The 25,932-nt window shown below is 40.8% G+C and overlaps 32 non-coding genes across 32 annotated transcripts; 22 read left to right on the top strand and 10 right to left on the bottom strand.

Annotated features, from left to right (window-relative positions):
- The first annotated feature begins 202 nt into the window (after positions 1 to 202).
- On the top strand, positions 203 to 275 carry TRNAA-AGC (transfer RNA alanine (anticodon AGC)). The gene has a single exon. It is a non-coding gene; the product is annotated as a tRNA-Ala (tRNA).
- A 108-nt stretch (positions 276 to 383) lies between these two features.
- Positions 384 to 469, top strand: TRNAY-GUA (transfer RNA tyrosine (anticodon GUA)). The gene is given in 2 exon segments: positions 384 to 420; positions 434 to 469. It is a non-coding gene; the product is annotated as a tRNA-Tyr (tRNA).
- A 223-nt stretch (positions 470 to 692) lies between these two features.
- TRNAN-GUU (transfer RNA asparagine (anticodon GUU)) lies at positions 693 to 766 on the bottom strand. The gene has a single exon. It is a non-coding gene; the product is annotated as a tRNA-Asn (tRNA).
- Positions 767 to 2,507: 1,741 nt separating this feature from the next.
- TRNAA-AGC (transfer RNA alanine (anticodon AGC)) lies at positions 2,508 to 2,580 on the top strand. The gene has a single exon. It is a non-coding gene; the product is annotated as a tRNA-Ala (tRNA).
- A 108-nt stretch (positions 2,581 to 2,688) lies between these two features.
- On the top strand, positions 2,689 to 2,774 carry TRNAY-GUA (transfer RNA tyrosine (anticodon GUA)). Its single transcript is given in 2 exon segments — positions 2,689 to 2,725; positions 2,739 to 2,774. It is a non-coding gene; the product is annotated as a tRNA-Tyr (tRNA).
- Positions 2,775 to 2,997: 223 nt separating this feature from the next.
- On the bottom strand, positions 2,998 to 3,071 carry TRNAN-GUU (transfer RNA asparagine (anticodon GUU)). Its single transcript has one exon. It is a non-coding gene; the product is annotated as a tRNA-Asn (tRNA).
- A 1,733-nt stretch (positions 3,072 to 4,804) lies between these two features.
- TRNAA-AGC (transfer RNA alanine (anticodon AGC)) lies at positions 4,805 to 4,877 on the top strand. Its single transcript has one exon. It is a non-coding gene; the product is annotated as a tRNA-Ala (tRNA).
- Positions 4,878 to 4,985: 108 nt separating this feature from the next.
- Positions 4,986 to 5,071, top strand: TRNAY-GUA (transfer RNA tyrosine (anticodon GUA)). Its single transcript is given in 2 exon segments — positions 4,986 to 5,022; positions 5,036 to 5,071. It is a non-coding gene; the product is annotated as a tRNA-Tyr (tRNA).
- Positions 5,072 to 5,294: 223 nt separating this feature from the next.
- On the bottom strand, positions 5,295 to 5,368 carry TRNAN-GUU (transfer RNA asparagine (anticodon GUU)). The gene has a single exon. It is a non-coding gene; the product is annotated as a tRNA-Asn (tRNA).
- A 1,733-nt stretch (positions 5,369 to 7,101) lies between these two features.
- On the top strand, positions 7,102 to 7,174 carry TRNAA-AGC (transfer RNA alanine (anticodon AGC)). The gene has a single exon. It is a non-coding gene; the product is annotated as a tRNA-Ala (tRNA).
- A 108-nt stretch (positions 7,175 to 7,282) lies between these two features.
- Positions 7,283 to 7,368, top strand: TRNAY-GUA (transfer RNA tyrosine (anticodon GUA)). Its single transcript is given in 2 exon segments — positions 7,283 to 7,319; positions 7,333 to 7,368. It is a non-coding gene; the product is annotated as a tRNA-Tyr (tRNA).
- A 223-nt stretch (positions 7,369 to 7,591) lies between these two features.
- TRNAN-GUU (transfer RNA asparagine (anticodon GUU)) lies at positions 7,592 to 7,665 on the bottom strand. The gene has a single exon. It is a non-coding gene; the product is annotated as a tRNA-Asn (tRNA).
- Positions 7,666 to 9,407: 1,742 nt separating this feature from the next.
- TRNAA-AGC (transfer RNA alanine (anticodon AGC)) lies at positions 9,408 to 9,480 on the top strand. Its single transcript has one exon. It is a non-coding gene; the product is annotated as a tRNA-Ala (tRNA).
- Positions 9,481 to 9,588: 108 nt separating this feature from the next.
- TRNAY-GUA (transfer RNA tyrosine (anticodon GUA)) lies at positions 9,589 to 9,674 on the top strand. The gene is given in 2 exon segments: positions 9,589 to 9,625; positions 9,639 to 9,674. It is a non-coding gene; the product is annotated as a tRNA-Tyr (tRNA).
- Positions 9,675 to 11,720: 2,046 nt separating this feature from the next.
- On the top strand, positions 11,721 to 11,793 carry TRNAA-AGC (transfer RNA alanine (anticodon AGC)). The gene has a single exon. It is a non-coding gene; the product is annotated as a tRNA-Ala (tRNA).
- Positions 11,794 to 11,901: 108 nt separating this feature from the next.
- TRNAY-GUA (transfer RNA tyrosine (anticodon GUA)) lies at positions 11,902 to 11,987 on the top strand. The gene is given in 2 exon segments: positions 11,902 to 11,938; positions 11,952 to 11,987. It is a non-coding gene; the product is annotated as a tRNA-Tyr (tRNA).
- A 223-nt stretch (positions 11,988 to 12,210) lies between these two features.
- TRNAN-GUU (transfer RNA asparagine (anticodon GUU)) lies at positions 12,211 to 12,284 on the bottom strand. The gene has a single exon. It is a non-coding gene; the product is annotated as a tRNA-Asn (tRNA).
- A 1,741-nt stretch (positions 12,285 to 14,025) lies between these two features.
- Positions 14,026 to 14,098, top strand: TRNAA-AGC (transfer RNA alanine (anticodon AGC)). The gene has a single exon. It is a non-coding gene; the product is annotated as a tRNA-Ala (tRNA).
- A 108-nt stretch (positions 14,099 to 14,206) lies between these two features.
- On the top strand, positions 14,207 to 14,292 carry TRNAY-GUA (transfer RNA tyrosine (anticodon GUA)). The gene is given in 2 exon segments: positions 14,207 to 14,243; positions 14,257 to 14,292. It is a non-coding gene; the product is annotated as a tRNA-Tyr (tRNA).
- A 223-nt stretch (positions 14,293 to 14,515) lies between these two features.
- TRNAN-GUU (transfer RNA asparagine (anticodon GUU)) lies at positions 14,516 to 14,589 on the bottom strand. Its single transcript has one exon. It is a non-coding gene; the product is annotated as a tRNA-Asn (tRNA).
- A 1,733-nt stretch (positions 14,590 to 16,322) lies between these two features.
- TRNAA-AGC (transfer RNA alanine (anticodon AGC)) lies at positions 16,323 to 16,395 on the top strand. Its single transcript has one exon. It is a non-coding gene; the product is annotated as a tRNA-Ala (tRNA).
- Positions 16,396 to 16,812: 417 nt separating this feature from the next.
- On the bottom strand, positions 16,813 to 16,886 carry TRNAN-GUU (transfer RNA asparagine (anticodon GUU)). The gene has a single exon. It is a non-coding gene; the product is annotated as a tRNA-Asn (tRNA).
- A 1,732-nt stretch (positions 16,887 to 18,618) lies between these two features.
- On the top strand, positions 18,619 to 18,691 carry TRNAA-AGC (transfer RNA alanine (anticodon AGC)). Its single transcript has one exon. It is a non-coding gene; the product is annotated as a tRNA-Ala (tRNA).
- A 108-nt stretch (positions 18,692 to 18,799) lies between these two features.
- TRNAY-GUA (transfer RNA tyrosine (anticodon GUA)) lies at positions 18,800 to 18,885 on the top strand. The gene is given in 2 exon segments: positions 18,800 to 18,836; positions 18,850 to 18,885. It is a non-coding gene; the product is annotated as a tRNA-Tyr (tRNA).
- A 223-nt stretch (positions 18,886 to 19,108) lies between these two features.
- On the bottom strand, positions 19,109 to 19,182 carry TRNAN-GUU (transfer RNA asparagine (anticodon GUU)). The gene has a single exon. It is a non-coding gene; the product is annotated as a tRNA-Asn (tRNA).
- Positions 19,183 to 20,923: 1,741 nt separating this feature from the next.
- Positions 20,924 to 20,996, top strand: TRNAA-AGC (transfer RNA alanine (anticodon AGC)). The gene has a single exon. It is a non-coding gene; the product is annotated as a tRNA-Ala (tRNA).
- A 108-nt stretch (positions 20,997 to 21,104) lies between these two features.
- Positions 21,105 to 21,190, top strand: TRNAY-GUA (transfer RNA tyrosine (anticodon GUA)). Its single transcript is given in 2 exon segments — positions 21,105 to 21,141; positions 21,155 to 21,190. It is a non-coding gene; the product is annotated as a tRNA-Tyr (tRNA).
- A 223-nt stretch (positions 21,191 to 21,413) lies between these two features.
- Positions 21,414 to 21,487, bottom strand: TRNAN-GUU (transfer RNA asparagine (anticodon GUU)). Its single transcript has one exon. It is a non-coding gene; the product is annotated as a tRNA-Asn (tRNA).
- A 1,733-nt stretch (positions 21,488 to 23,220) lies between these two features.
- On the top strand, positions 23,221 to 23,293 carry TRNAA-AGC (transfer RNA alanine (anticodon AGC)). Its single transcript has one exon. It is a non-coding gene; the product is annotated as a tRNA-Ala (tRNA).
- Positions 23,294 to 23,710: 417 nt separating this feature from the next.
- Positions 23,711 to 23,784, bottom strand: TRNAN-GUU (transfer RNA asparagine (anticodon GUU)). The gene has a single exon. It is a non-coding gene; the product is annotated as a tRNA-Asn (tRNA).
- A 1,733-nt stretch (positions 23,785 to 25,517) lies between these two features.
- TRNAA-AGC (transfer RNA alanine (anticodon AGC)) lies at positions 25,518 to 25,590 on the top strand. Its single transcript has one exon. It is a non-coding gene; the product is annotated as a tRNA-Ala (tRNA).
- A 108-nt stretch (positions 25,591 to 25,698) lies between these two features.
- On the top strand, positions 25,699 to 25,784 carry TRNAY-GUA (transfer RNA tyrosine (anticodon GUA)). Its single transcript is given in 2 exon segments — positions 25,699 to 25,735; positions 25,749 to 25,784. It is a non-coding gene; the product is annotated as a tRNA-Tyr (tRNA).
- Positions 25,785 to 25,932: the final 148 nt, after the last annotated feature.

Below are 25,932 nucleotides of genomic sequence, written 5' to 3'. Positions count from 1 at the left end.
AGAAATGGTTTGCTAGAAAATTGCCCGACTGTATTTGTAGGCCATAATTCACATTGTGAACTACGTAGATGTTCTTCAAATATGGGAGAAAGGAATCTGTACTTAAAAAAAAAAAAAAAAAAAAGCACTCAATGGCACATTTGACTATAAGTAAACTGTGACATGGTGTGGCGTGAAACTGATAATGGCGTTCGTCGGGCATGGGGGATTAGCTCAAGTGGTAGAGCGCTCGCTTAGCATGCGAGAGGTAGCGGGATCGATGCCCGCATTCTCCAATACAATCTTTGGATTCCTTTTTCAGTTGGCCGAGTGAATTGTTTATGCCACCTGCTCGTGGCACACACGTCCAAAACTTGAAGACTTTCAACAATGGCTAAATCAAGCCTTCGATAGCTCAGCTGGTAGAGCGGAGGACTGTAGATCTAAATTAGCAATCCTTAGGTCGCTGGTTCAATTCCGGCTCGAAGGAAGTTTTGTGTATTCTATCAGATGTTTTCAACCTTCTGGCAAATACCAGACAGCTATGCTCTTTCTGGACATGTAGACAGAAACACAACCGGAAAGTTTTTTCTCCAGTTTGCCTTGTGAATTCAAAACTTAGGCAGCAACAGTGCTTTTACTTTATGGAGATGCTGAGCACCAATGTGAAAACGTCTTCAACTGTAGCATGCTACCCAAGCAAAAGGAACCAACGTCCCTGGGTGGACTCGAACCACCAACCTTTCGGTTAACAGCCGAACGCGCTAACCGATTGCGCCACAGAGACACAAACGCCTGCCGAACTTTCGTCTAACAGCCGGACGCACCCACCAGTTTTAACCGGAACCTTAAACAATGGTCAGACACCATTTCCTCTAATGATTTTCAACAATAATATGACACAAGAAAGCAAAAAAAAACAAAGAAACAATTGCAGAACCCCAGGAGTACTCTAGTCGCCAACAAATATGTAATGGCTGAAAATTTACATGTCATCGACCTGAACACAAACAGTCATTAGAATTTTACTCTGTACATCTGTTAACACAAGCAGAGTGGCGCAGCGGAAGCGTGCTGGGCCCATAACCCAGAGGTCGATGGATCGAAGCCATCCTCTGCTAAATTGTGCTGCATTGCATCTTTTTCTACAAACTAGCTAAGTTTTTTTCACTTCCCCATTTTGGTTCTCTATATACAGAGAAATGGTTTGCTAGAAAATTGCTCGACTGTATTTGTAGACCATAATTCACATTGTGAAACCCAGCGGTCAATGGATTGAAACCAACCTCTGCTAAATAGTTGTGTTTTATAAACTTCATCATTGCATATCAACTGAACTTTTCTGTCAACAGCAAACGTGTCTCGGATCAAAAACACTAGTCAAAATCCTAAATCCCAGTACAACTCGTGCCAAAGGACCAGAAGGAGATTCGCGACCTCTCAGCATTTTCTATATTCAAACCAAACCATAAAAGATCAATCTTTTCGCTTGGGATTGTGCTGCATTACAACTTTTTTCTACAAACTAGGTAAGTTTTTTTTCATTCCCCCAGTTTGGTTCTCTATATACAGAGAAATGGTTTACTAGAAAATTGCTCGACTGTATTTGTAGGCCATAATTCACATTGTGAAACCCAGCGGTCGATGGATCGAAACCAACCTCTGCTAAATAGTTGTGTTTTATAAACTTCATCATTGCATATCAACTGAACTTTTCTGTCAACAGCAAACGTGTCTCGGATCAAAAACACTAGTCAAAATCCTAAATCCCAGTACAACTCGTGCCAAAGGACCAGAAGGAGATTCGCGACCTCTCAGCATTTTCTATATTCAAACCAAACAATAAAAGGTCAATCTTTTTGCTTGGGATTGTGCTGCATTACAACTTTTTTCTACAAACTAGGTAAGTTTTTTTTACTCCCCCAGTCTGGTTCTCTACATACATAGAAATGGTTTGCTAGAAAATTGCCCGACTGTATTTGTAGGCCATAATTCACATTGTGAAACCCAGCGGTCGATGGATCGAAACCAACCTCTGCTAAATAGTTGTGATTTATAAACTTCATCATTGCATATCAACTGAACTTTTCTGTCAACAGCAAACGTGTCTCGGATCAAAAACACTAGTCAAAATCCTAAATCCCAGTACAACTCGTGCCAAAGGACCAGAAGGAGATTCGCGACCTCTCAGCATTTTCTATAATCAAACCAAACCATAAAAGGTCAATCTTTTTGCTTGGGATTGTGCTGCATTACAACTTTTTTCTACAAACTAGGTAAGTTTTTTTTACTCCCCCAGTCTGGTTCTCTACATACGTAGAAATGGTTTGCTAGAAAATTGCTCGACTTTATTTGTAGGCCATAATTCACATTGTGAACTCCGTAGATGTTCTTCAAATATGGGAGAAAGGAATCTGTACTTAAAAAAAAAAAAAAAAAAAAAAAAAAAAGCACTCAATGGCACATTTGACTATAAGTAAACTGTGACATGGTGTGGCGTGAAACTGATAATGGCGTTCGTCGGGCATGGGGGATTAGCTCAAGTGGTAGAGCGCTCGCTTAGCATGCGAGAGGTAGCGGGATCGATGCCCGCATTCTCCAATACAATCTTTGGATTCCTTTTTCAGTTGGCCGAGTGAATTGTTTATGCCACCTGCTCGTGGCACACACGTCCAAACCTTGAAGACTTTCAACAATGGCTAAATCAAGCCTTCGATAGCTCAGCTGGTAGAGCGGAGGACTGTAGATCTAAATTAGCAATCCTTAGGTCGCTGGTTCAATTCCGGCTCGAAGGAAGTTTTGTGTATTCTATCAGATGTTTTCAACCTTCTGGCAAATACCAGACAGCTATGCTCTTTCTGGACATGTAGACAGAAACACAACCGGAAAGTTTTTTCTCCAGTTTGCCTTGTGAATTCAAAACTTAGGCAGCAACAGTGCTTTTACTTTATGGAGATGCTGAGCACCAATGTGAAAACGTCTTCAACTGTAGCATGCTACCCAAGCAAAAGGAACCAACGTCCCTGGGTGGACTCGAACCACCAACCTTTCGGTTAACAGCCGAACGCGCTAACCGATTGCGCCACAGAGACACAAACGCCTGCCGAACTTTCGTCTAACAGCCGGACGCACCCACCAGTTTTAACCGGAACCTTAAACAATGGTCAGACACCATTTCCTCTAATGATTTTCAACAATAATATGACACAAGAAAGCAAAAAAAAACAAAGAAACAATTGCAGAACCCCAGGAGTACTCTAGTCGCCAACAAATATGTAATGGCTGAAAATTTACATGTCATCGACCTGAACACAAACAGTCATTAGAATTTTACTCTGTACATCTGTTAACACAAGCAGAGTGGCGCAGCGGAAGCGTGCTGGGCCCATAACCCAGAGGTCGATGGATCGAAGCCATCCTCTGCTAAATTGTGCTGCATTGCATCTTTTTCTACAAACTAGCTAAGTTTTTTTCACTTCCCCATTTTGGTTCTCTATATACAGAGAAATGGTTTGCTAGAAAATTGCTCGACTGTATTTGTAGACCATAATTCACATTGTGAAACCCAGCGGTCAATGGATTGAAACCAACCTCTGCTAAATAGTTGTGTTTTATAAACTTCATCATTGCATATCAACTGAACTTTTCTGTCAACAGCAAACGTGTCTCGGATCAAAAACACTAGTCAAAATCCTAAATCCCAGTACAACTCGTGCCAAAGGACCAGAAGGAGATTCGCGACCTCTCAGCATTTTCTATATTCAAACCAAACCATAAAAGATCAATCTTTTCGCTTGGGATTGTGCTGCATTACAACTTTTTTCTACAAACTAGGTAAGTTTTTTTTCATTCCCCCAGTTTGGTTCTCTATATACAGAGAAATGGTTTACTAGAAAATTGCTCGACTGTATTTGTAGGCCATAATTCACATTGTGAAACCCAGCGGTCGATGGATCGAAACCAACCTCTGCTAAATAGTTGTGTTTTATAAACTTCATCATTGCATATCAACTGAACTTTTCTGTCAACAGCAAACGTGTCTCGGATCAAAAACACTAGTCAAAATCCTAAATCCCAGTACAACTCGTGCCAAAGGACCAGAAGGAGATTCGCGACCTCTCAGCATTTTCTATATTCAAACCAAACCATAAAAGGTCAATCTTTTTGCTTGGGATTGTGCTGCATTACAACTTTTTTCTACAAACTAGGTAAGTTTTTTTTACTCCCCCAGTCTGGTTCTCTACATACATAGAAATGGTTTGCTAGAAAATTGCCCGACTGTATTTGTAGGCCATAATTCACATTGTGAAACCCAGCGGTCGATGGATCGAAACCAACCTCTGCTAAATAGTTGTGATTTATAAACTTCATCATTGCATATCAACTGAACTTTTCTGTCAACAGCAAACGTGTCTCGGATCAAAAACACTAGTCAAAATCCTAAATCCCAGTACAACTCGTGCCAAAGGACCAGAAGGAGATTCGCGACCTCTCAGCATTTTCTATATTCAAACCAAACCATAAAAGGTCAATCTTTTTGCTTGGGATTGTGCTGCATTACAACTTTTTTCTACAAACTAGGTAAGTTTTTTTTACTCCCCCAGTCTGGTTCTCTACATACATAGAAATGGTTTGCTAGAAAATTGCCCGACTGTATTTGTAGGCCATAATTCACATTGTGAACTACGTAGATGTTCTTCAAATATGGGAGAAAGGAATCTGTACTTAAAAAAAAAAAAAAAAAAAAGCACTCAATGGCACATTTGACTATAAGTAAACTGTGACATGGTGTGGCGTGAAACTGATAATGGCGTTCGTCGGGCATGGGGGATTAGCTCAAGTGGTAGAGCGCTCGCTTAGCATGCGAGAGGTAGCGGGATCGATGCCCGCATTCTCCAATACAATCTTTGGATTCCTTTTTCAGTTGGCCGAGTGAATTGTTTATGCCACCTGCTCGTGGCACACACGTCCAAACCTTGAAGACTTTCAACAATGGCTAAATCAAGCCTTCGATAGCTCAGCTGGTAGAGCGGAGGACTGTAGATCTAAATTAGCAATCCTTAGGTCGCTGGTTCAATTCCGGCTCGAAGGAAGTTTTGTGTATTCTATCAGATGTTTTCAACCTTCTGGCAAATACCAGACAGCTATGCTCTTTCTGGACATGTAGACAGAAACACAACCGGAAAGTTTTTTCTCCAGTTTGCCTTGTGAATTCAAAACTTAGGCAGCAACAGTGCTTTTACTTTATGGAGATGCTGAGCACCAATGTGAAAACGTCTTCAACTGTAGCATGCTACCCAAGCAAAAGGAACCAACGTCCCTGGGTGGACTCGAACCACCAACCTTTCGGTTAACAGCCGAACGCGCTAACCGATTGCGCCACAGAGACACAAACGCCTGCCGAACTTTCGTCTAACAGCCGGACGCACCCACCAGTTTTAACCGGAACCTTAAACAATGGTCAGACACCATTTCCTCTAATGATTTTCAACAATAATATGACACAAGAAAGCAAAAAAAAACAAAGAAACAATTGCAGAACCCCAGGAGTACTCTAGTCGCCAACAAATATGTAATGGCTGAAAATTTACATGTCATCGACCTGAACACAAACAGTCATTAGAATTTTACTCTGTACATCTGTTAACACAAGCAGAGTGGCGCAGCGGAAGCGTGCTGGGCCCATAACCCAGAGGTCGATGGATCGAATCCATCCTCTGCTAAATTGTGCTGCATTGCATCTTTTTCTACAAACTAGCTAAGTTTTTTTCACTTCCCCATTTTGGTTCTCTATATACAGAGAAATGGTTTGCTAGAAAATTGCTCGACTGTATTTGTAGACCATAATTCACATTGTGAAACCCAGCGGTCAATGGATTGAAACCAACCTCTGCTAAATAGTTGTGTTTTATAAACTTCATCATTGCATATCAACTGAACTTTTCTGTCAACAGCAAACGTGTCTCGGATCAAAAACACTAGTCAAAATCCTAAATCCCAGTACAACTCGTGCCAAAGGACCAGAAGGAGATTCGCGACCTCTCAGCATTTTCTATATTCAAACCAAACCATAAAAGATCAATCTTTTCGCTTGGGATTGTGCTGCATTACAACTTTTTTCTACAAACTAGGTAAGTTTTTTTTCATTCCCCCAGTTTGGTTCTCTATATACAGAGAAATGGTTTACTAGAAAATTGCTCGACTGTATTTGTAGGCCATAATTCACATTGTGAAACCCAGCGGTCGATGGATCGAAACCAACCTCTGCTAAATAGTTGTGTTTTATAAACTTCATCATTGCATATCAACTGAACTTTTCTGTCAACAGCAAACGTGTCTCGGATCAAAAACACTAGTCAAAATCCTAAATCCCAGTACAACTCGTGCCAAAGGACCAGAAGGAGATTCGCGACCTCTCAGCATTTTCTATATTCAAACCAAACCATAAAAGGTCAATCTTTTTGCTTGGGATTGTGCTGCATTACAACTTTTTTCTACAAACTAGGTAAGTTTTTTTTACTCCCCCAGTCTGGTTCTCTACATACATAGAAATGGTTTGCTAGAAAATTGCCCGACTGTATTTGTAGGCCATAATTCACATTGTGAAACCCAGCGGTCGATGGATCGAAACCAACCTCTGCTAAATAGTTGTGATTTATAAACTTCATCATTGCATATCAACTGAACTTTTCTGTCAACAGCAAACGTGTCTCGGATCAAAAACACTAGTCAAAATCCTAAATCCCAGTACAACTCGTGCCAAAGGACCAGAAGGAGATTCGCGACCTCTCAGCATTTTCTATATTCAAACCAAACCATAAAAGGTCAATCTTTTTGCTTGGGATTGTGCTGCATTACAACTTTTTTCTACAAACTAGGTAAGTTTTTTTTACTCCCCCAGTCTGGTTCTCTACATACATAGAAATGGTTTGCTAGAAAATTGCCCGACTGTATTTGTAGGCCATAATTCACATTGTGAACTACGTAGATGTTCTTCAAATATGGGAGAAAGGAATCTGTACTTAAAAAAAAAAAAAAAAAAAAGCACTCAATGGCACATTTGACTATAAGTAAACTGTGACATGGTGTGGCGTGAAACTGATAATGGCGTTCGTCGGGCATGGGGGATTAGCTCAAGTGGTAGAGCGCTCGCTTAGCATGCGAGAGGTAGCGGGATCGATGCCCGCATTCTCCAATACAATCTTTGGATTCCTTTTTCAGTTGGCCGAGTGAATTGTTTATGCCACCTGCTCGTGGCACACACGTCCAAACCTTGAAGACTTTCAACAATGGCTAAATCAAGCCTTCGATAGCTCAGCTGGTAGAGCGGAGGACTGTAGATCTAAATTAGCAATCCTTAGGTCGCTGGTTCAATTCCGGCTCGAAGGAAGTTTTGTGTATTCTATCAGATGTTTTCAACCTTCTGGCAAATACCAGACAGCTATGCTCTTTCTGGACATGTAGACAGAAACACAACCGGAAAGTTTTTTCTCCAGTTTGCCTTGTGAATTCAAAACTTAGGCAGCAACAGTGCTTTTACTTTATGGAGATGCTGAGCACCAATGTGAAAACGTCTTCAACTGTAGCATGCTACCCAAGCAAAAGGAACCAACGTCCCTGGGTGGACTCGAACCACCAACCTTTCGGTTAACAGCCGAACGCGCTAACCGATTGCGCCACAGAGACACAAACGCCTGCCGAACTTTCGTCTAACAGCCGGACGCACCCACCAGTTTTAACCGGAACCTTAAACAATGGTCAGACACCATTTCCTCTAATGATTTTCAACAATAATATGACACAAGAAAGCAAAAAAAAACAAAGAAACAATTGCAGAACCCCAGGAGTACTCTAGTCGCCAACAAATATGTAATGGCTGAAAATTTACATGTCATCGACCTGAACACAAACAGTCATTAGAATTTTACTCTGTACATCTGTTAACACAAGCAGAGTGGCGCAGCGGAAGCGTGCTGGGCCCATAACCCAGAGGTCGATGGATCGAAACCATCCTCTGCTAAATTGTGCTGCATTACAACTTTTTTCTACAAACTAGGTAAGTTTTTTTTCATTCCCCCAGTTTGGTTCTCTATATACAGAGAAATGGTTTACTAGAAAATTGCACGACTGTATTTGTAGGCCATAATTCACATTGTGAAACCCAGCGGTCAATGGATTGAAACCAACCTCTTCTAAATAGTTGTGTTTTATAAACTTCATCATTGCATATCAACTGAACTTTTCTGTCAACAGCAAACGTGTCTCGGATCAAAAACACTAGTCAAAATCCTAAATCCCAGTACAACTCGTGCCAAAGGACCAGAAGGAGATTCGCGACCTCTCAGCATTTTCTATATTCAAACCAAACCATAAAAGATCAATCTTTTCGCTTGGGATTGTGCTGCATTACAACTTTTTTCTACAAACTAGGTAAGTTTTTTTTCATTCCCCCAGTTTGGTTCTCTATATACAGAGAAATGGTTTACTAGAAAATTGCTCGACTGTATTTGTAGGCCATAATTCACATTGTGAAACCCAGCGGTCGATGGATCGAAACCAACCTCTGCTAAATAGTTGTGTTTTATAAACTTCATCATTGCATATCAACTGAACTTTTCTGTCAACAGCAAACGTGTCTCGGATCAAAAACACTAGTCAAAATCCTAAATCCCAGTACAACTCGTGCCAAAGGACCAGAAGGAGATTCGCGACCTCTCAGCATTTTCTATATTCAAACCAAACCATAAAAGGTCAATCTTTTTGCTTGGGATTGTGCTGCATTACAACTTTTTTCTACAAACTAGGTAAGTTTTTTTTACTCCCCCAGTCTGGTTCTCTACATACATAGAAATGGTTTGCTAGAAAATTGCCCGACTGTATTTGTAGGCCATAATTCACATTGTGAAACCCAGCGGTCGATGGATCGAAACCAACCTCTGCTAAATAGTTGTGATTTATAAACTTCATCATTGCATATCAACTGAACTTTTCTGTCAACAGCAAACGTGTCTCGGATCAAAAACACTAGTCAAAATCCTAAATCCCAGTACAACTCGTGCCAAAGGACCAGAAGGAGATTCGCGACCTCTCAGCATTTTCTATAATCAAACCAAACCATAAAAGGTCAATCTTTTTGCTTGGGATTGTGCTGCATTACAACTTTTTTCTACAAACTAGGTAAGTTTTTTTTACTCCCCCAGTCTGGTTCTCTACATACGTAGAAATGGTTTGCTAGAAAATTGCTCGACTTTATTTGTAGGCCATAATTCACATTGTGAACTCCGTAGATGTTCTTCAAATATGGGAGAAAGGAATCTGTACTTAAAAAAAAAAAAAAAAAAAAAAAAAAAGCACTCAATGGCACATTTGACTATAAGTAAACTGTGACATGGTGTGGCGTGAAACTGATAATGGCGTTCGTCGGGCATGGGGGATTAGCTCAAGTGGTAGAGCGCTCGCTTAGCATGCGAGAGGTAGCGGGATCGATGCCCGCATTCTCCAATACAATCTTTGGATTCCTTTTTCAGTTGGCCGAGTGAATTGTTTATGCCACCTGCTCGTGGCACACACGTCCAAACCTTGAAGACTTTCAACAATGGCTAAATCAAGCCTTCGATAGCTCAGCTGGTAGAGCGGAGGACTGTAGATCTAAATTAGCAATCCTTAGGTCGCTGGTTCAATTCCGGCTCGAAGGAAGTTTTGTGTATTCTATCAGATGTTTTCAACCTTCTGGCAAATACCAGACAGCTATGCTCTTTCTGGACATGTAGACAGAAACACAACCGGAAAGTTTTTTCTCCAGTTTGCCTTGTGAATTCAAAACTTAGGCAGCAACAGTGCTTTTACTTTATGGAGATGCTGAGCACCAATGTGAAAACGTCTTCAACTGTAGCATGCTACCCAAGCAAAAGGAACCAACGTCCCTGGGTGGACTCGAACCACCAACCTTTCGGTTAACAGCCGAACGCGCTACCCGATTGCGCCACAGAGACACAAACGCCTGCCGAACTTTCGTCTAACAGCCGGACGCACCCACCAGTTTTAACCGGAACCTTAAACAATGGTCAGACACCATTTCCTCTAATGATTTTCAACAATAATATGACACAAGAAAGCAAAAAAAAACAAAGAAACAATTGCAGAACCCCAGGAGTACTCTAGTCGCCAACAAATATGTAATGGCTGAAAATTTACATGTCATCGACCTGAACACAAACAGTCATTAGAATTTTACTCTGTACATCTGTTAACACAAGCAGAGTGGCGCAGCGGAAGCGTGCTGGGCCCATAACCCAGAGGTCGATGGATCGAAACCATCCTCTGCTAAATTGTGCTGCATTGCATCTTTTTCTACAAACTAGCTAAGTTTTTTTTCACTTCCCCATTTTGGTTCTCTATATACAGAGAAATGGTTTGCTAGAAAATTGCTCGACTGTATTTGTAGACCATAATTCACATTGTGAAACCCAGCGGTCAATGGATTGAAACCAACCTCTGCTAAATAGTTGTGTTTTATAAACTTCATCATTGCATATCAACTGAACTTTTCTGTCAACAGCAAACGTGTCTCGGATCAAAAACACTAGTCAAAATCCTAAATCCCAGTACAACTCGTGCCAAAGGACCAGAAGGAGATTCGCGACCTCTCAGCATTTTCTATATTCAAACCAAACCATAAAAGATCAATCTTTTCGCTTGGGATTGTGCTGCATTACAACTTTTTTCTACAAACTAGGTAAGTTTTTTTTCATTCCCCCAGTTTGGTTCTCTATATACAGAGAAATGGTTTACTAGAAAATTGCTCGACTGTATTTGTAGGCCATAATTCACATTGTGAAACCCAGCGGTCGATGGATCGAAACCAACCTCTGCTAAATAGTTGTGTTTTATAAACTTCATCATTGCATATCAACTGAACTTTTCTGTCAACAGCAAACGTGTCTCGGATCAAAAACACTAGTCAAAATCCTAAATCCCAGTACAACTCGTGCCAAAGGACCAGAAGGAGATTCGCGACCTCTCAGCATTTTCTATATTCAAACCAAACCATAAAAGGTCAATCTTTTTGCTTGGGATTGTGCTGCATTACAACTTTTTTCTACAAACTAGGTAAGTTTTTTTTACTCCCCCAGTCTGGTTCTCTACATACATAGAAATGGTTTGCTAGAAAATTGCCCGACTGTATTTGTAGGCCATAATTCACATTGTGAAACCCAGCGGTCGATGGATCGAAACCAACCTCTGCTAAATAGTTGTGATTTATAAACTTCATCATTGCATATCAACTGAACTTTTCTGTCAACAGCAAACGTGTCTCGGATCAAAAACACTAGTCAAAATCCTAAATCCCAGTACAACTCGTGCCAAAGGACCAGAAGGAGATTCGCGACCTCTCAGCATTTTCTATATTCAAACCAAACCATAAAAGGTCAATCTTTTTGCTTGGGATTGTGCTGCATTACAACTTTTTTCTACAAACTAGGTAAGTTTTTTTTACTCCCCCAGTCTGGTTCTCTACATACATAGAAATGGTTTGCTAGAAAATTGCCCGACTGTATTTGTAGGCCATAATTCACATTGTGAACTACGTAGATGTTCTTCAAATATGGGAGAAAGGAATCTGTACTTAAAAAAAAAAAAAAAAAAAAAAAAAAAAAAAAAAAGCACTCAATGGCACATTTGACTATAAGTAAACTGTGACATGGTGTGGCGTGAAACTGATAATGGCGTTCGTCGGGCATGGGGGATTAGCTCAAGTGGTAGAGCGCTCGCTTAGCATGCGAGAGGTAGCGGGATCGATGCCCGCATTCTCCAATACAATCTTTGGATTCCTTTTTCAGTTGGCCGAGTGAATTGTTTATGCCACCTGCTCGTGGCACACACGTCCAAAACTTGAAGACTTTCAACAATGGCTAAATCAAGCCTTCGATAGCTCAGCTGGTAGAGCGGAGGACTGTAGATCTAAATTAGCAATCCTTAGGTCGCTGGTTCAATTCCGGCTCGAAGGAAGTTTTGTGTATTCTATCAGATGTTTTCAACCTTCTGGCAAATACCAGACAGCTATGCTCTTTCTGGACATGTAGACAGAAACACAACCGGAAAGTTTTTTCTCCAGTTTGCCTTGTGAATTCAAAACTTAGGCAGCAACAGTGCTTTTACTTTATGGAGATGCTGAGCACCAATGTGAAAACGTCTTCAACTGTAGCATGCTACCCAAGCAAAAGGAACCAACGTCCCTGGGTGGACTCGAACCACCAACCTTTCGGTTAACAGCCGAACGCGCTAACCGATTGCGCCACAGAGACACAAACGCCTGCCGAACTTTCGTCTAACAGCCGGACGCACCCACCAGTTTTAACCGGAACCTTAAACAATGGTCAGACACCATTTCCTCTAATGATTTTCAACAATAATATGACACAAGAAAGCAAAAAAAAACAAAGAAACAATTGCAGAACCCCAGGAGTACTCTAGTCGCCAACAAATATGTAATGGCTGAAAATTTACATGTCATCGACCTGAACACAAACAGTCATTAGAATTTTACTCTGTACATCTGTTAACACAAGCAGAGTGGCGCAGCGGAAGCGTGCTGGGCCCATAACCCAGAGGTCGATGGATCGAAGCCATCCTCTGCTAAATTGTGCTGCATTGCATCTTTTTCTACAAACTAGCTAAGTTTTTTTCACTTCCCCATTTTGGTTCTCTATATACAGAGAAATGGTTTGCTAGAAAATTGCTCGACTGTATTTGTAGACCATAATTCACATTGTGAAACCCAGCGGTCAATGGATTGAAACCAACCTCTGCTAAATAGTTGTGTTTTATAAACTTCATCATTGCATATCAACTGAACTTTTCTGTCAACAGCAAACGTGTCTCGGATCAAAAACACTAGTCAAAATCCTAAATCCCAGTACAACTCGTGCCAAAGGACCAGAAGGAGATTCGCGACCTCTCAGCATTTTCTATATTCAAACCAAACCATAAAAGATCAATCTTTTCGCTTGGGATTGTGCTGCATTACAACTTTTTTCTACAAACTAGGTAAGTTTTTTTTCATTCCCCCAGTTTGGTTCTCTATATACAGAGAAATGGTTTACTAGAAAATTGCTCGACTGTATTTGTAGGCCATAATTCACATTGTGAAACCCAGCGGTCGATGGATCGAAACCAACCTCTGCTAAATAGTTGTGTTTTATAAACTTCATCATTGCATATCAACTGAACTTTTCTGTCAACAGCAAACGTGTCTCGGATCAAAAACACTAGTCAAAATCCTAAATCCCAGTACAACTCGTGCCAAAGGACCAGAAGGAGATTCGCGACCTCTCAGCATTTTCTATATTCAAACCAAACAATAAAAGGTCAATCTTTTTGCTTGGGATTGTGCTGCATTACAACTTTTTTCTACAAACTAGGTAAGTTTTTTTTACTCCCCCAGTCTGGTTCTCTACATACATAGAAATGGTTTGCTAGAAAATTGCCCGACTGTATTTGTAGGCCATAATTCACATTGTGAAACCCAGCGGTCGATGGATCGAAACCAACCTCTGCTAAATAGTTGTGATTTATAAACTTCATCATTGCATATCAACTGAACTTTTCTGTCAACAGCAAACGTGTCTCGGATCAAAAACACTAGTCAAAATCCTAAATCCCAGTACAACTCGTGCCAAAGGACCAGAAGGAGATTCGCGACCTCTCAGCATTTTCTATAATCAAACCAAACCATAAAAGGTCAATCTTTTTGCTTGGGATTGTGCTGCATTACAACTTTTTTCTACAAACTAGGTAAGTTTTTTTTACTCCCCCAGTCTGGTTCTCTACATACGTAGAAATGGTTTGCTAGAAAATTGCTCGACTTTATTTGTAGGCCATAATTCACATTGTGAACTCCGTAGATGTTCTTCAAATATGGGAGAAAGGAATCTGTACTTAAAAAAAAAAAAAAAAAAAAAAAAAAAAGCACTCAATGGCACATTTGACTATAAGTAAACTGTGACATGGTGTGGCGTGAAACTGATAATGGCGTTCGTCGGGCATGGGGGATTAGCTCAAGTGGTAGAGCGCTCGCTTAGCATGCGAGAGGTAGCGGGATCGATGCCCGCATTCTCCAATACAATCTTTGGATTCCTTTTTCAGTTGGCCGAGTGAATTGTTTATGCCACCTGCTCGTGGCACACACGTCCAAAACTTGAAGACTTTCAACAATGGCTAAATCAAGCCTTCGATAGCTCAGCTGGTAGAGCGGAGGACTGTAGATCTAAATTAGCAATCCTTAGGTCGCTGGTTCAATTCCGGCTCGAAGGAAGTTTTGTGTATTCTATCAGATGTTTTCAACCTTCTGGCAAATACCAGACAGCTATGCTCTTTCTGGACATGTAGACAGAAACACAACCGGAAAGTTTTTTCTCCAGTTTGCCTTGTGAATTCAAAACTTAGGCAGCAACAGTGCTTTTACTTTATGGAGATGCTGAGCACCAATGTGAAAACGTCTTCAACTGTAGCATGCTACCCAAGCAAAAGGAACCAACGTCCCTGGGTGGACTCGAACCACCAACCTTTCGGTTAACAGCCGAACGCGCTAACCGATTGCGCCACAGAGACACAAACGCCTGCCGAACTTTCGTCTAACAGCCGGACGCACCCACCAGTTTTAACCGGAACCTTAAACAATGGTCAGACACCATTTCCTCTAATGATTTTCAACAATAATATGACACAAGAAAGCAAAAAAAAACAAAGAAACAATTGCAGAACCCCAGGAGTACTCTAGTCGCCAACAAATATGTAATGGCTGAAAATTTACATGTCATCGACCTGAACACAAACAGTCATTAGAATTTTACTCTGTACATCTGTTAACACAAGCAGAGTGGCGCAGCGGAAGCGTGCTGGGCCCATAACCCAGAGGTCGATGGATCGAAGCCATCCTCTGCTAAATTGTGCTGCATTGCATCTTTTTCTACAAACTAGCTAAGTTTTTTTCACTTCCCCATTTTGGTTCTCTATATACAGAGAAATGGTTTGCTAGAAAATTGCTCGACTGTATTTGTAGACCATAATTCACATTGTGAAACCCAGCGGTCAATGGATTGAAACCAACCTCTGCTAAATAGTTGTGTTTTATAAACTTCATCATTGCATATCAACTGAACTTTTCTGTCAACAGCAAACGTGTCTCGGATCAAAAACACTAGTCAAAATCCTAAATCCCAGTACAACTCGTGCCAAAGGACCAGAAGGAGATTCGCGACCTCTCAGCATTTTCTATATTCAAACCAAACCATAAAAGATCAATCTTTTCGCTTGGGATTGTGCTGCATTACAACTTTTTTCTACAAACTAGGTAAGTTTTTTTTCATTCCCCCAGTTTGGTTCTCTATATACAGAGAAATGGTTTACTAGAAAATTGCTCGACTGTATTTGTAGGCCATAATTCACATTGTGAAACCCAGCGGTCGATGGATCGAAACCAACCTCTGCTAAATAGTTGTGTTTTATAAACTTCATCATTGCATATCAACTGAACTTTTCTGTCAACAGCAAACGTGTCTCGGATCAAAAACACTAGTCAAAATCCTAAATCCCAGTACAACTCGTGCCAAAGGACCAGAAGGAGATTCGCGACCTCTCAGCATTTTCTATATTCAAACCAAACCATAAAAGGTCAATCTTTTTGCTTGGGATTGTGCTGCATTACAACTTTTTTCTACAAACTAGGTAAGTTTTTTTTACTCCCCCAGTCTGGTTCTCTACATACATAGAAATGGTTTGCTAGAAAATTGCCCGACTGTATTTGTAGGCCATAATTCACATTGTGAAACCCAGCGGTCGATGGATCGAAACCAACCTCTGCTAAATAGTTGTGATTTATAAACTTCATCATTGCATATCAACTGAACTTTTCTGTCAACAGCAAACGTGTCTCGGATCAAAAACACTAGTCAAAATCCTAAATCCCAGTACAACTCGTGCCAAAGGACCAGAAGGAGATTCGCGACCTCTCAGCATTTTCTATATTCAAACCAAACCATAAAAGGTCAATCTTTTTGCTTGGGATTGTGCTGCATTACAACTTTTTTCTACAAACTAGGTAAGTTTTTTTTACTCCCCCAGTCTGGTTCTCTACATACATAGAAATGGTTTGCTAGAAAATTGCCCGACTGTATTTGTAGGCCATAATTCACATTGTGAACTACGTAGATGTTCTTCAAATATGGGAGAAAGGAATCTGTACTTAAAAAAAAAAAAAAAAAAAAGCACTCAATGGCACATTTGACTATAAGTAAACTGTGACATGGTGTGGCGTGAAACTGATAATGGCGTTCGTCGGGCATGGGGGATTAGCTCAAGTGGTAGAGCGCTCGCTTAGCATGCGAGAGGTAGCGGGATCGATGCCCGCATTCTCCAATACAATCTTTGGATTCCTTTTTCAGTTGGCCGAGTGAATTGTTTATGCCACCTGCTCGTGGCACACACGTCCAAAACTTGAAGACTTTCAACAATGGCTAAATCAAGCCTTCGATAGCTCATCTGGTAGAGCGGAGGACTGTAGATCTAAATTAGCAATCCTTAGGTCGCTGGTTCAATTCCGGCTCGAAGGAAGTTTTGTGTATTCTATCAGATGTTTTCAACCTTCTGGCAAATACCAGACAGCTATGCTCTTTCTGGACATGTAGACAGAAACACAACCGGAAAGTTTTTTCTCCAGTTTGCCTTGTGAATTCAAAACTTAGGCAGCAACAGTGCTTTTACTTTATGGAGATGCTGAGCACCAATGTGAAAACGTCTTCAACTGTAGCATGCTACCCAAGCAAAAGGAACCAACGTCCCTGGGTGGACTCGAACCACCAACCTTTCGGTTAACAGCCGAACGCGCTAACCGATTGCGCCACAGAGACACAAACGCCTGCCGAACTTTCGTCTAACAGCCGGACGCACCCACCAGTTTTAACCGGAACCTTAAACAATGGTCAGACACCATTTCCTCTAATGATTTTCAACAATAATATGACACAAGAAAGCAAAAAAAAACAAAGAAACAATTGCAGAACCCCAGGAGTACTCTAGTCGCCAACAAATATGTAATGGCTGAAAATTTACATGTCATCGACCTGAACACAAACAGTCATTAGAATTTTACTCTGTACATCTGTTAACACAAGCAGAGTGGCGCAGCGGAAGCGTGCTGGGCCCATAACCCAGAGGTCGATGGATCGAAGCCATCCTCTGCTAAATTGTGCTGCATTGCATCTTTTTCTACAAACTAGCTAAGTTTTTTTCACTTCCCCATTTTGGTTCTCTATATACAGAGAAATGGTTTGCTAGAAAATTGCTCGACTGTATTTGTAGACCATAATTCACATTGTGAAACCCAGCGGTCAATGGATTGAAACCAACCTCTGCTAAATAGTTGTGTTTTATAAACTTCATCATTGCATATCAACTGAACTTTTCTGTCAACAGCAAACGTGTCTCGGATCAAAAACACTAGTCAAAATCCTAAATCCCAGTACAACTCGTGCCAAAGGACCAGAAGGAGATTCGCGACCTCTCAGCATTTTCTATATTCAAACCAAACCATAAAAGATCAATCTTTTCGCTTGGGATTGTGCTGCATTACAACTTTTTTCTACAAACTAGGTAAGTTTTTTTTCATTCCCCCAGTTTGGTTCTCTATATACAGAGAAATGGTTTACTAGAAAATTGCTCGACTGTATTTGTAGGCCATAATTCACATTGTGAAACCCAGCGGTCGATGGATCGAAACCAACCTCTGCTAAATAGTTGTGTTTTATAAACTTCATCATTGCATATCAACTGAACTTTTCTGTCAACAGCAAACGTGTCTCGGATCAAAAACACTAGTCAAAATCCTAAATCCCAGTACAACTCGTGCCAAAGGACCAGAAGGAGATTCGCGACCTCTCAGCATTTTCTATATTCAAACCAAACCATAAAAGGTCAATCTTTTTGCTTGGGATTGTGCTGCATTACAACTTTTTTCTACAAACTAGGTAAGTTTTTTTTACTCCCCCAGTCTGGTTCTCTACATACATAGAAATGGTTTGCTAGAAAATTGCCCGACTGTATTTGTAGGCCATAATTCACATTGTGAAACCCAGCGGTCGATGGATCGAAACCAACCTCTGCTAAATAGTTGTGATTTATAAACTTCATCATTGCATATCAACTGAACTTTTCTGTCAACAGCAAACGTGTCTCGGATCAAAAACACTAGTCAAAATCCTAAATCCCAGTACAACTCGTGCCAAAGGACCAGAAGGAGATTCGCGACCTCTCAGCATTTTCTATATTCAAACCAAACCATAAAAGGTCAATCTTTTTGCTTGGGATTGTGCTGCATTACAACTTTTTTCTACAAACTAGGTAAGTTTTTTTTACTCCCCCAGTCTGGTTCTCTACATACATAGAAATGGTTTGCTAGAAAATTGCCCGACTGTATTTGTAGGCCATAATTCACATTGTGAACTACGTAGATGTTCTTCAAATATGGGAGAAAGGAATCTGTACTTAAAAAAAAAAAAAAAAAAAGCACTCAATGGCACATTTGACTATAAGTAAACTGTGACATGGTGTGGCGTGAAACTGATAATGGCGTTCGTCGGGCATGGGGGATTAGCTCAAGTGGTAGAGCGCTCGCTTAGCATGCGAGAGGTAGCGGGATCGATGCCCGCATTCTCCAATACAATCTTTGGATTCCTTTTTCAGTTGGCCGAGTGAATTGTTTATGCCACCTGCTCGTGGCACACACGTCCAAAACTTGAAGACTTTCAACAATGGCTAAATCAAGCCTTCGATAGCTCAGCTGGTAGAGCGGAGGACTGTAGATCTAAATTAGCAATCCTTAGGTCGCTGGTTCAATTCCGGCTCGAAGGAAGTTTTGTGTATTCTATCAGATGTTTTCAACCTTCTGGCAAATACCAGACAGCTATGCTCTTTCTGGACATGTAGACAGAAACACAACCGGAAAGTTTTTTCTCCAGTTTGCCTTGTGAATTCAAAACTTAGGCAGCAACAGTGCTTTTACTTTATGGAGATGCTGAGCACCAATGTGAAAACGTCTTCAACTGTAGCATGCTACCCAAGCAAAAGGAACCAACGTCCCTGGGTGGACTCGAACCACCAACCTTTCGGTTAACAGCCGAACGCGCTAACCGATTGCGCCACAGAGACACAAACGCCTGCCGAACTTTCGTCTAACAGCCGGACGCACCCACCAGTTTTAACCGGAACCTTAAACAATGGTCAGACACCATTTCCTCTAATGATTTTCAACAATAATATGACACAAGAAAGCAAAAAAAAACAAAGAAACAATTGCAGAACCCCAGGAGTACTCTAGTCGCCAACAAATATGTAATGGCTGAAAATTTACATGTCATCGACCTGAACACAAACAGTCATTAGAATTTTACTCTGTACATCTGTTAACACAAGCAGAGTGGCGCAGCGGAAGCGTGCTGGGCCCATAACCCAGAGGTCGATGGATCGAAGCCATCCTCTGCTAAATTGTGCTGCATTGCATCTTTTTCTACAAACTAGCTAAGTTTTTTTCACTTCCCCATTTTGGTTCTCTATATACAGAGAAATGGTTTGCTAGAAAATTGCTCGACTGTATTTGTAGACCATAATTCACATTGTGAAACCCAGCGGTCAATGGATTGAAACCAACCTCTGCTAAATAGTTGTGTTTTATAAACTTCATCATTGCATATCAACTGAACTTTTCTGTCAACAGCAAACGTGTCTCGGATCAAAAACACTAGTCAAAATCCTAAATCCCAGTACAACTCGTGCCAAAGGACCAGAAGGAGATTCGCGACCTCTCAGCATTTTCTATATTCAAACCAAACCATAAAAGATCAATCTTTTCGCTTGGGATTGTGCTGCATTACAACTTTTTTCTACAAACTAGGTAAGTTTTTTTTCATTCCCCCAGTTTGGTTCTCTATATACAGAGAAATGGTTTACTAGAAAATTGCTCGACTGTATTTGTAGGCCATAATTCACATTGTGAAACCCAGCGGTCGATGGATCGAAACCAACCTCTGCTAAATAGTTGTGTTTTATAAACTTCATCATTGCATATCAACTGAACTTTTCTGTCAACAGCAAACGTGTCTCGGATCAAAAACACTAGTCAAAATCCTAAATCCCAGTACAACTCGTGCCAAAGGACCAGAAGGAGATTCGCGACCTCTCAGCATTTTCTATATTCAAACCAAACAATAAAAGGTCAATCTTTTTGCTTGGGATTGTGCTGCATTACAACTTTTTTCTACAAACTAGGTAAGTTTTTTTTACTCCCCCAGTCTGGTTCTCTACATACATAGAAATGGTTTGCTAGAAAATTGCCCGACTGTATTTGTAGGCCATAATTCACATTGTGAAACCCAGCGGTCGATGGATCGAAACCAACCTCTGCTAAATAGTTGTGATTTATAAACTTCATCATTGCATATCAACTGAACTTTTCTGTCAACAGCAAACGTGTCTCGGATCAAAAACACTAGTCAAAATCCTAAATCCCAGTACAACTCGTGCCAAAGGACCAGAAGGAGATTCGCGACCTCTCAGCATTTTCTATAATCAAACCAAACCATAAAAGGTCAATCTTTTTGCTTGGGATTGTGCTGCATTACAACTTTTTTCTACAAACTAGGTAAGTTTTTTTTACTCCCCCAGTCTGGTTCTCTACATACGTAGAAATGGTTTGCTAGAAAATTGCTCGACTTTATTTGTAGGCCATAATTCACATTGTGAACTCCGTAGATGTTCTTCAAATATGGGAGAAAGGAATCTGTACTTAAAAAAAAAAAAAAAAAAAAAAAAAAAAGCACTCAATGGCACATTTGACTATAAGTAAACTGTGACATGGTGTGGCGTGAAACTGATAATGGCGTTCGTCGGGCATGGGGGATTAGCTCAAGTGGTAGAGCGCTCGCTTAGCATGCGAGAGGTAGCGGGATCGATGCCCGCATTCTCCAATACAATCTTTGGATTCCTTTTTCAGTTGGCCGAGTGAATTGTTTATGCCACCTGCTCGTGGCACACACGTCCAAACCTTGAAGACTTTCAACAATGGCTAAATCAAGCCTTCGATAGCTCAGCTGGTAGAGCGGAGGACTGTAGATCTAAATTAGCAATCCTTAGGTCGCTGGTTCAATTCCGGCTCGAAGGAAGTTTTGTGTATTCTATCAGATGTTTTCAACCTTCTGGCAAATACCAGACAGCTATGCTCTTTCTGGACATGTAGACAGAAACACAACCGGAAAGTTTTTTCTCCAGTTTGCCTTGTGAATTCAAAACTTAGGCAGCAACAGTGCTTTTACTTTATGGAGATGCTGAGCACCAATGTGAAAACGTCTTCAACTGTAGCATGCTACCCAAGCAAAAGGAACCAACGTCCCTGGGTGGACTCGAACCACCAACCTTTCGGTTAACAGCCGAACGCGCTAACCGATTGCGCCACAGAGACACAAACGCCTGCCGAACTTTCGTCTAACAGCCGGACGCACCCACCAGTTTTAACCGGAACCTTAAACAATGGTCAGACACCATTTCCTCTAATGATTTTCAACAATAATATGACACAAGAAAGCAAAAAAAAACAAAGAAACAATTGCAGAACCCCAGGAGTACTCTAGTCGCCAACAAATATGTAATGGCTGAAAATTTACATGTCATCGACCTGAACACAAACAGTCATTAGAATTTTACTCTGTACATCTGTTAACACAAGCAGAGTGGCGCAGCGGAAGCGTGCTGGGCCCATAACCCAGAGGTCGATGGATCGAATCCATCCTCTGCTAAATTGTGCTGCATTGCATCTTTTTCTACAAACTAGCTAAGTTTTTTTCACTTCCCCATTTTGGTTCTCTATATACAGAGAAATGGTTTGCTAGAAAATTGCTCGACTGTATTTGTAGACCATAATTCACATTGTGAAACCCAGCGGTCAATGGATTGAAACCAACCTCTGCTAAATAGTTGTGTTTTATAAACTTCATCATTGCATATCAACTGAACTTTTCTGTCAACAGCAAACGTGTCTCGGATCAAAAACACTAGTCAAAATCCTAAATCCCAGTACAACTCGTGCCAAAGGACCAGAAGGAGATTCGCGACCTCTCAGCATTTTCTATATTCAAACCAAACCATAAAAGATCAATCTTTTCGCTTGGGATTGTGCTGCATTACAACTTTTTTCTACAAACTAGGTAAGTTTTTTTTCATTCCCCCAGTTTGGTTCTCTATATACAGAGAAATGGTTTACTAGAAAATTGCTCGACTGTATTTGTAGGCCATAATTCACATTGTGAAACCCAGCGGTCGATGGATCGAAACCAACCTCTGCTAAATAGTTGTGTTTTATAAACTTCATCATTGCATATCAACTGAACTTTTCTGTCAACAGCAAACGTGTCTCGGATCAAAAACACTAGTCAAAATCCTAAATCCCAGTACAACTCGTGCCAAAGGACCAGAAGGAGATTCGCGACCTCTCAGCATTTTCTATATTCAAACCAAACCATAAAAGGTCAATCTTTTTGCTTGGGATTGTGCTGCATTACAACTTTTTTCTACAAACTAGGTAAGTTTTTTTTACTCCCCCAGTCTGGTTCTCTACATACATAGAAATGGTTTGCTAGAAAATTGCCCGACTGTATTTGTAGGCCATAATTCACATTGTGAAACCCAGCGGTCGATGGATCGAAACCAACCTCTGCTAAATAGTTGTGATTTATAAACTTCATCATTGCATATCAACTGAACTTTTCTGTCAACAGCAAACGTGTCTCGGATCAAAAACACTAGTCAAAATCCTAAATCCCAGTACAACTCGTGCCAAAGGACCAGAAGGAGATTCGCGACCTCTCAGCATTTTCTATATTCAAACCAAACCATAAAAGGTCAATCTTTTTGCTTGGGATTGTGCTGCATTACAACTTTTTTCTACAAACTAGGTAAGTTTTTTTTACTCCCCCAGTCTGGTTCTCTACATACATAGAAATGGTTTGCTAGAAAATTGCCCGACTGTATTTGTAGGCCATAATTCACATTGTGAACTACGTAGATGTTCTTCAAATATGGGAGAAAGGAATCTGTACTTAAAAAAAAAAAAAAAAAAAAGCACTCAATGGCACATTTGACTATAAGTAAACTGTGACATGGTGTGGCGTGAAACTGATAATGGCGTTCGTCGGGCATGGGGGATTAGCTCAAGTGGTAGAGCGCTCGCTTAGCATGCGAGAGGTAGCGGGATCGATGCCCGCATTCTCCAATACAATCTTTGGATTCCTTTTTCAGTTGGCCGAGTGAATTGTTTATGCCACCTGCTCGTGGCACACACGTCCAAAACTTGAAGACTTTCAACAATGGCTAAATCAAGCCTTCGATAGCTCATCTGGTAGAGCGGAGGACTGTAGATCTAAATTAGCAATCCTTAGGTCGCTGGTTCAATTCCGGCTCGAAGGAAGTTTTGTGTATTCTATCAGATGTTTTCAACCTTCTGGCAAATACCAGACAGCTATGCTCTTTCTGGACATGTAGACAGAAACACAACCGGAAAGTTTTTTCTCCAGTTTGCCTTGTGAATTCAAAACTTAGGCAGCAACAGTGCTTTTACTTTATGGAGATGCTGAGCACCAATGTGAAAACGTCTTCAACTGTAGCATGCTACCCAAGCAAAAGGAACCAACGTCCCTGGGTGGACTCGAACCACCAACCTTTCGGTTAACAGCCGAACGCGCTAACCGATTGCGCCACAGAGACACAAACGCCTGCCGAACTTTCGTCTAACAGCCGGACGCACCCACCAGTTTTAACCGGAACCTTAAACAATGGTCAGACACCATTTCCTCTAATGATTTTCAACAATAATATGACACAAGAAAGCAAAAAAAAACAAAGAAACAATTGCAGAACCCCAGGAGTACTCTAGTCGCCAACAAATATGTAATGGCTGAAAATTTACATGTCATCGACCTGAACACAAACAGTCATTAGAATTTTACTCTGTACATCTGTTAACACAAGCAGAGTGGCGCAGCGGAAGCGTGCTGGGCCCATAACCCAGAGGTCGATGGATCGAAGCCATCCTCTGCTAAATTGTGCTGCATTGCATCTTTTTCTACAAACTAGCTAAGTTTTTTTCACTTCCCCATTTTGGTTCTCTATATACAGAGAAATGGTTTGCTAGAAAATTGCTCGACTGTATTTGTAGACCATAATTCACATTGTGAAACCCAGCGGTCAATGGATTGAAACCAACCTCTGCTAAATAGTTGTGTTTTATAAACTTCATCATTGCATATCAACTGAACTTTTCTGTCAACAGCAAACGTGTCTCGGATCAAAAACACTAGTCAAAATCCTAAATCCCAGTACAACTCGTGCCAAAGGACCAGAAGGAGATTCGCGACCTCTCAGCATTTTCTATATTCAAACCAAACCATAAAAGATCAATCTTTTCGCTTGGGATTGTGCTGCATTACAACTTTTTTCTACAAACTAGGTAAGTTTTTTTTCATTCCCCCAGTTTGGTTCTCTATATACAGAGAAATGGTTTACTAGAAAATTGCTCGACTGTATTTGTAGGCCATAATTCACATTGTGAAACCCAGCGGTCGATGGATCGAAACCAACCTCTGCTAAATAGTTGTGTTTTATAAACTTCATCATTGCATATCAACTGAACTTTTCTGTCAACAGCAAACGTGTCTCGGATCAAAAACACTAGTCAAAATCCTAAATCCCAGTACAACTCGTGCCAAAGGACCAGAAGGAGATTCGCGACCTCTCAGCATTTTCTATATTCAAACCAAACCATAAAAGGTCAATCTTTTTGCTTGGGATTGTGCTGCATTACAACTTTTTTCTACAAACTAGGTAAGTTTTTTTTACTCCCCCAGTCTGGTTCTCTACATACATAGAAATGGTTTGCTAGAAAATTGCCCGACTGTATTTGTAGGCCATAATTCACATTGTGAAACCCAGCGGTCGATGGATCGAAACCAACCTCTGCTAAATAGTTGTGATTTATAAACTTCATCATTGCATATCAACTGAACTTTTCTGTCAACAGCAAACGTGTCTCGGATCAAAAACACTAGTCAAAATCCTAAATCCCAGTACAACTCGTGCCAAAGGACCAGAAGGAGATTCGCGACCTCTCAGCATTTTCTATATTCAAACCAAACCATAAAAGGTCAATCTTTTTGCTTGGGATTGTGCTGCATTACAACTTTTTTCTACAAACTAGGTAAGTTTTTTTTACTCCCCCAGTCTGGTTCTCTACATACATAGAAATGGTTTGCTAGAAAATTGCCCGACTGTATTTGTAGGCCATAATTCACATTGTGAACTACGTAGATGTTCTTCAAATATGGGAGAAAGGAATCTGTACTTAAAAAAAAAAAAAAAAAAAAGCACTCAATGGCACATTTGACTATAAGTAAACTGTGACATGGTGTGGCGTGAAACTGATAATGGCGTTCGTCGGGCATGGGGGATTAGCTCAAGTGGTAGAGCGCTCGCTTAGCATGCGAGAGGTAGCGGGATCGATGCCCGCATTCTCCAATACAATCTTTGGATTCCTTTTTCAGTTGGCCGAGTGAATTGTTTATGCCACCTGCTCGTGGCACACACGTCCAAAACTTGAAGACTTTCAACAATGGCTAAATCAAGCCTTCGATAGCTCAGCTGGTAGAGCGGAGGACTGTAGATCTAAATTAGCAATCCTTAGGTCGCTGGTTCAATTCCGGCTCGAAGGAAGTTTTGTGTATTCTATCAGATGTTTTCAACCTTCTGGCAAATACCAGACAGCTATGCTCTTTCTGGACATGTAGACAGAAACACAACCGGAAAGTTTTTTCTCCAGTTTGCCTTGTGAATTCAAAACTTAGGCAGCAACAGTGCTTT

Source organism: Dendrobates tinctorius, unplaced genomic scaffold (assembly GCF_039654945.1).
Source record: "Dendrobates tinctorius isolate UK_male_01 unplaced genomic scaffold, ASM3965494v1 ptg000251l, whole genome shotgun sequence".
Lineage (NCBI taxonomy): Eukaryota > Metazoa > Chordata > Amphibia > Anura > Dendrobatidae > Dendrobates > Dendrobates tinctorius.
Note: the sequence above shows the minus strand (reverse complement) of the source record. Positions and strands in the feature narration are given on the sequence as shown.